Genomic DNA, 7,226 nt, shown 5'->3' with positions numbered 1-7,226 from the left:
GAGGTCACCTATTCAAGTACTAGCCAGGGATAGTCAGGCTTTGCTGCCAAGTCCCTACAAAGTGGACGAAGTATTGCTAGCTGCTAAGATCCCTGGAGGAGATGCAGTACTCCATAATCGCCTCCAGGCTCCGGAAAAAAGTGCCAATAGCTTGCCAACGATCTCATCCTGTCATTGGATGGAGTTTGAAGCAGCTGTGAATCACAGGAGCCTGTGATACTGTACCTTATTAAGTCTTTGTCCGTCCTTTTCACAGGCGGCTCCTCCCAATGGAAGGAAGGTGAATGTCGTGGGAGTAACCGAGACCGATGCACTCCTTTCCCGAGTTTTACAGGGAGTGCAGCATTCCCAAGACGCCTACATCATTCTAATGCCCTGAAAAGCTGTTACATGCTTGCTTTTAAGCATGGTCCCTACCCTAACAGTTTTCCCATCTGTAGACTACAGAAGTTATAAAATAGCCACTAGGTGGCGGTAGGAAAGGGGTAACGGAAAAGGAGCTTTTTGCTGCCATCTAGCTGTTGTCGTGATTTGTGCAGCCCAGATATGCGAGGCCTAACTTTTGACACATGGGAAAGTACAGAGGTGATCCAGGAGAAGTAATTAGGCAAATATGTGTACGAGAATTTTTTTATTATTTTTTTTTAAAAGCCCTTGCCTTGCCCTACTGATTGAACTTTGAACCTGTGGAATGTCTGCAAGATTAGGAGGAGCATATTCACCTCTGATCCTAGGACTTACTTTATTGATTCCAGTTATTCAACTGGGCTTTCAAGCTTTCATGGCAAATTTTAAATTTAGACTTTGGCACTTATACCTTGGCACTCGACTGCTTTGCTCTTCATTTTGAAGCAGAAATCTTGTCCTGACACTCATCTTTCTCCCGGTAGTCAATGTGTAAGGAAGAACTTGCTGACATTGGCTGCCTCATGACTCGCCGTTTCTTCTGGCCAAAATAGCAAGTCACATGGTTTTCGTGGTGTGTTTTTTTTAATAACGTTGAAAAAATACATTCAAATAATTTAAATTTGGGTTGTGAAATTTTTAGTTAATATTACAGTTCATAATGATACAAAGACCTGCAAATGGAAACAGAATGACTTGTGGCAAAAAAAAACACAAAAAAAACAAAGAGTACCAATAGTGATTGATAGGTGCCTTAAGTGCAATCCCAAAATATTTGGAACACCATTTGAACACTATCAGCATTGACAAAGTTGCAATCAATCAATTGTAAAAGGCAGCTTTGCTTGGAAAAGCTTACGTCCTGTGACAATATGGGTAAGTCTTCAACTGAACTATTTGTTTAGTGTCTATTCAAAGTTACAGTGGGACTGAAAAAAGTAACACGACCGTTTTTTTTTCATACTTACAAGAGTCACTGCATCCTCATGGTCATGTGATCAAATTTGGCCACTTGGCAACTTGCATTGTCTTTATGATATGTTCCAGAGTCACTGGGACCTTCCGATAAGCAGAGTCAGTGGGGGAAGCCAGATTTGCTTAACCGCGTTACTAACAGAACAAGTGAAGTGATTCATTTAACAGTTGTAGCAGGAAAGGTGGTAAAATTGGTGCGGACCTCATTTAACAGTCTCCCTTAGCAACAGAAATTTTGCCTATACCAGGGGTAGGCAACCTCGGCTCTTTTATGACTCATGGACTTCAACTCCCAGAATTCCTGAGTCAGCATAGTTGACTCAGGAATTCTGGGAGTTGAAGTCCATGAATCATAAAAGACCCAAGGTTGCCTACCCCTGGCCTATACTGTAGCACAGGGGTCTTCAAAGTTGGCCTTTTATGACCTGTGGACTTCAACTCCCAGAATTCCTCAGCCAGGCACGCTGGCTGAGGAATTCTGGGAGTTGAAGTCCACAAGTCATAAAAGGGCCAAGTCTGAAGACTCCAGCTGTAGCACATAACATTTGCTTGTCCCAGGGCTTAGTGAAGGACTCAAGAGGTATATAAAATTGCCAAATCCAGTCTAAACACATCTGGCTGATAGTGATAATGGTATTTAAATGAACATGAAGGTATTTTTAGAATCCTTCCCAAAGATCAGTTGGTAGGAATGGTCCAAGACATTGAGAGGATCTTACCGAATCTCCTGTGAGGCCGACATGTCTCTTCCTCTTTTCTCTATGGTACCTTCCCATAGGGCAGCTGATGTTATGTCACATTGCCTGCAAAATACTTGCTTAATTGAAAGATGTCTTCCAAACAGTCATTCCCACAGTCCCGTCATAGTTACAACCCTTGCTAGAGGAGCTCAACCACATCTATGAAGGAATAATTGAGAGGGTTGTAATGAGCCATAGGAAGCTTATGTTTCAAACTATAATTATTTATGTATTGTTTCCCATCTTTTCACTTAAGTTTTCCGAACTGTAGAAGCTTTACAGTTGGTCACTCACTGAATCAGACCCATTATTTTCCTGGACTTCCACAGAGCAAAACCTGGTCCATGGGTGTAGACATCTGCATGTGGACACACAAACATGCCTGCCCTTCAAAGGTATATTGGAAACCAGAGATGATACGCATCCACATGGAGCCTAATTAATGACCTAAGAAGTGAATTATTTTCTTTGTGGTCACAACCTATTCAACGACTACTTCTGAGTCAGTGACAAGAATTAGAACGTAGGTCATTATCTTTTTCCCTCGTGATTTCTCAGAGGCTAAAGGTATTCAGAGCAAGGAAGAAATGGAGTTCCTTAGGAAGATCCGTTTAAGTCTTAAAAACGTGGAATCAACATCCTTTTGAACCCATATTATTCCACAGATCCTTTAAAAAGAGCTTAAATCGGTGATTGTAGTTTTATCGTTACTGGATCAGCTTGGATTTGTATGTAATTTTCCACAAAGCAAATCTATAAAAGGTGATATTAGCCGCAGAGAAAGAATTCACGTAAATTTATTTATTTATTTATGGGACTTATATGCCGCCCTATCTCCCGAAGGATTCAGGGCGGCTCACAACAATAAAACAGCTATAAAAAAGACAGTAATACAAATGTTAAAAAAGAATTAAATTACAAAGCCCCATAATTAATTAGGGACGCGGTGGCTCAGTGGGTTAGGACGCTGAGCTTGTCGATCGGAAGGTCGGCAGTTTGGCGGGTCGAATCCCGAGTGCCGCGTAACAGAGTGAGCGCCTGTTACTCGTCCCAGCTTCTGCCAACCTAGCAGTTCGAAAGCACGTAAAAAATGCAAGTAGAAAAATAGGGACCACTACGGTGGGAAGGTAACAGCGTTCCGTGCGCCTTTGGCGTCTAGTCATGCCAGCCACATGACCACGGAGATGTCCTCGGACAAGCGCTGGCTCTTCGGCTTTGAAACGGAGATGAGCACCGGCCCCTAGAGTCGGAAACGACTAGCACGCAAGTGCGGGGGAACCTTTACCTTTTTATAATTAATTACTAAAACCAATAAGATTAAAACAATATTAAAAAACCCCATCCTCAGTCCAGGTCGGCCAGTTGGAAAAGATAGTCTTTAGGTCGCGACGAAAGGACCGGAGATCTGGGGACATCCGAAGTTCTCGGGGGAGCCGATTCCAAAGGGCGGGTGCCCCAACAGAGAAGGCCCTCCCCCTGGGGGTTGCCAGCCAACACTGTCTAGCCGACGGCACCCTGAGGAGACCCTCTCTGTGTGAGCGCACAGGGCGGAGGGAAGTCGTTCCTGGCAGCAGGCGGTCCTGTAAGTATCCCGGACCTAAGCCATGTAGGGCTTTATAGGTAAGAACCAGCACCTTGAACCTCACCCGGAGGACAACCGGCAACCAATGCAGCTCACGCAGAAGGGGTGTAATATGGGAGTATCAGGATGCTCCCATCACAACCCGCGCGGCCGCATTCTGCACCAGCTGAAACCTCCTGGTGGTCTTCAAGGGCAGCCCCATGTAGAGAGCGTTACAGTAATCTATACGGGAGGTAACGAGTGCATGAGTGACTGTACGTAAAGCATCTCGGTCCAGATAGGGGCGCAACTGGCGCACCTGGCGAACCTGGGCAAATGCCCCCTGTGGATGCCTCTTAGTTCTCTTTAAATTTAAACCAGGGACATAAATCAGGTGTTGGGTGAAGAGCTCCTTCAAGCTGGCTGCTGAGGAGAAGAAAAATCTCTCCTATCAAATAAGAGAGGTGTATGAATATATTATGCCAGATCACATCAACTCTTGTCTTGATAAGGTTTCATATAATGAGGAGAAATTAGGGAGACAATAGGTTCTACTTCTGCCTTAGGCATAAAAACCAGCTAGGTGACTTTAGACCAGTCAATTTCTCTCAGCCTAACCCACCTCATAGGGTTGCTGAGAAAATAGGAGGAGGAAGGAGTATTATGTATGTTTGCCAAAATGTTAAAAATACATAATGTTGCATAGAAGTTACATTAATCTTCCCCCATCCTAGTAAGCTCTTGAAGTGTCAGCATTTTATACTGTACCCCCATTAAAGGTAAAGGTAAAGGTTCCCCCGCAAATGTGTGCTAGTCGTTTCCAACTCTAGGGGCTGGTGCTCATCTCCGTTTCAAAGCCAAAGAGCCAGCGCTTGTCCGAGGACGTCTCCGTGGTCATGTGGCCGGCATGACTAGACGCCAAAGGTGCACGGAACGCTGTTACCTTCCCACCGTAGTGGTCCCTATTTTTCTACTTGCATTTTTACGTGCTTTCGAAATGCTAGGTTGGCAGAAGCTGGGACGAGTAACAGGCGCTCACTCTGTTATGCGGCACTTGGGATTCGACCCGCCAAACTGCCGACCTGATCGACAAGCTCAGCGTCCTAAACCACTGAGCCACCGCGTCCCTACCCCCATTATCTCTACTCTAATACTGATAGGCAGTGTTTCTCAACCTCAGCTGCTTGAAGATGGGTGGACTTCAACTCCCAGAGTTCCCCAGCCAGCTGGGGAATTTTGGGAGTTGAAGTCCACCCATCTTCAAGCTGCCGAAGTTGAGAAACATTGCTAACAGGAAATAATAGGCCAACACATTTGGAGGGTCTCAGAAGAAAACATGCTTAAATCATGCTTATATATCCAAGCCTTTTAATTCTATTATATGTTTCTCACTGTAGGGGGTGGAAAAATTCTTACAATAATAACACAAACTTTACACAGGAAGTATTTCCAAATGCTGTCAGAAAGCTCTGTGTAATCTGCTGCAAGGAACAAAGTGTTTGTCAACAGAAGCACACATGGCTGTCTGTCAAGTGTTTCTGCTTAATTATATGGTGTAAGACAGGGAATTTCGGAAGAAACAAAAATAAGCTGAAGGACATGGGAATGAGTTACTTTAAGGAGTTTGTGTGATGGTACACAAAGAAAAAGAGTCATGAATGAGTATGGGCCCTGTATGGAATGGAATGACCAGGTTACACGAAAGAAGTAAGCTAAGGGGTTTGATTAAACAGAGAATGAAGGCGGATCAAGGTACAAAAACATTCTATGAAGCAAAAATAAAGTAGGCTAAGAGGAAGGGAATGACAAAGTAAATTAGGATTAGATAGAGATGATGAAACTCTGAAAAAGAACCAAAGGCAACATATGAACTGGTATATGTGCATGGTAGAAGTCTGAATTTTATTTGTTTGAAGATTTATAAGACCACCCAAGTCAAACTGTGTGACTCCAGGTGGCGTACAACATAAACACACCATAATGGTGACAATAACAAAAAATAAAAACTAACACCAGTAATCAATATATAAATAAAAAGGCTAAAATGTTTGCAAGGACAGAAAAATGTAGAGAGGTATAGTGAATGATGCTGTCTTAAACTAAATTTAATTGTATTAACTTTTATTTTCCCCTTATGTCATCGATACTTTGGCTTGCTATTTATTACTCGTTTTCCTTACTTGCCATAATGAAATCGAATATAGTGTGATCGGTATGTATTTAGATATGGATGGAGATTTGCCCAAATTAATTGCTCTTTTCCATTCTTCCTTTCAGTAGTTATAATTTTAATTTTAATTTAATTTTAATTTTAATTTTTATTACATTTATATCCCGCCCTTCTCCGAAGACTCAGGGCGGCTTACAAGCTTAGCAGTAGCCTTCATTCTATGTATATGCCTGCTTATTAGGGCTTTCACACACACCCCAAGTGGCATTATTACAAAGTCAGCTTATTGCCCCCAACAATCTGGGTCCTCATTTTACCTACCTCGGAAGGATGGAAGGCTGAGTCAACCTTGAGCCTGGTGGGATGCGAACCTGCACTAATTGCAGGCAGCTGGTGTTACTTAAGGAGGCATCAGCCCACTGCTCCACCAAGGCTCTTTTTTTCCCTAATCACAAGCCTTCCAGATTTCTTTCAATTGCAGTTCCCATAACTTCTATACAATGTGGAGAATTCTGTAAAATTGTAGTCTTAAGGTTATCTGTAAAGCCTCCAAGCTGGGTATTACAGATCCCAATCTCGACGATTTGTCATCTAAAATTAGGCCTTAATATTATGGTACTGGCGGAAGTCTTTCTCACATCAGGGGTTATCTAATAAAACATGTAATGTACGCTTATATATATATTTTCCACCTCAAGTTATTTTAGGATGGTTCCTTAGACTGTCAGGCGTTGGCTTAGGTTATTTTTAACGTTGATGACTGAATCACCCTTGGTATGTCAGCTTGCATTCCTGTTGCATGAAAAGGTTCAGACGCAGCATAAGTCATTTCTGTGGCTCTGATTTGGGCTCTTTTACACCGATTGTTTCTTCCAGATACTTTTTTTTATAGCTGTGTCCATATGAGGACAAAACTGGCAAAAAATAGGAAATACCTTTCTTCTTACATGTAGTTGCCGTTATTTCTTTCTGAGGTACAGATGGTCCTCCTTTGTTTAGTGACTGTTCAAATAAATGGTACTGAAGAAAGTGACTTATGACCAGTTTTCAGACTTACCGCCATTGCAGCATCCCCACAGTCCTGTGATCGAAATTCGGCACTCTTGGCAACTGGCCTGCATTTATGACATTTGCACTGTCCTGGGGTCACATGGTCATCACTTGCAACCTTCCCAGCCAACTTTCAACAAACGTAGCAAATGGGGGAAGCCAGATTTGCTTAAAGACTGCATGATTCACTTAACAACTGCAGTGATTTCGCTTAATAGCTGTGCCCAAAAAGTTATAAAATGGGGCAAAAATCACTTAACTGCCTTGTTCGGCAGTGGATATTTTGGGCTCAATTGTGGTCATAGACTGAGGACTACCTAATATA

Source organism: Vipera berus, assembly GCF_964194415.1.
Source record: "Vipera berus genome assembly, chromosome: W".
Lineage (NCBI taxonomy): Eukaryota > Metazoa > Chordata > Lepidosauria > Squamata > Viperidae > Vipera > Vipera berus.
Note: the sequence above shows the minus strand (reverse complement) of the source record.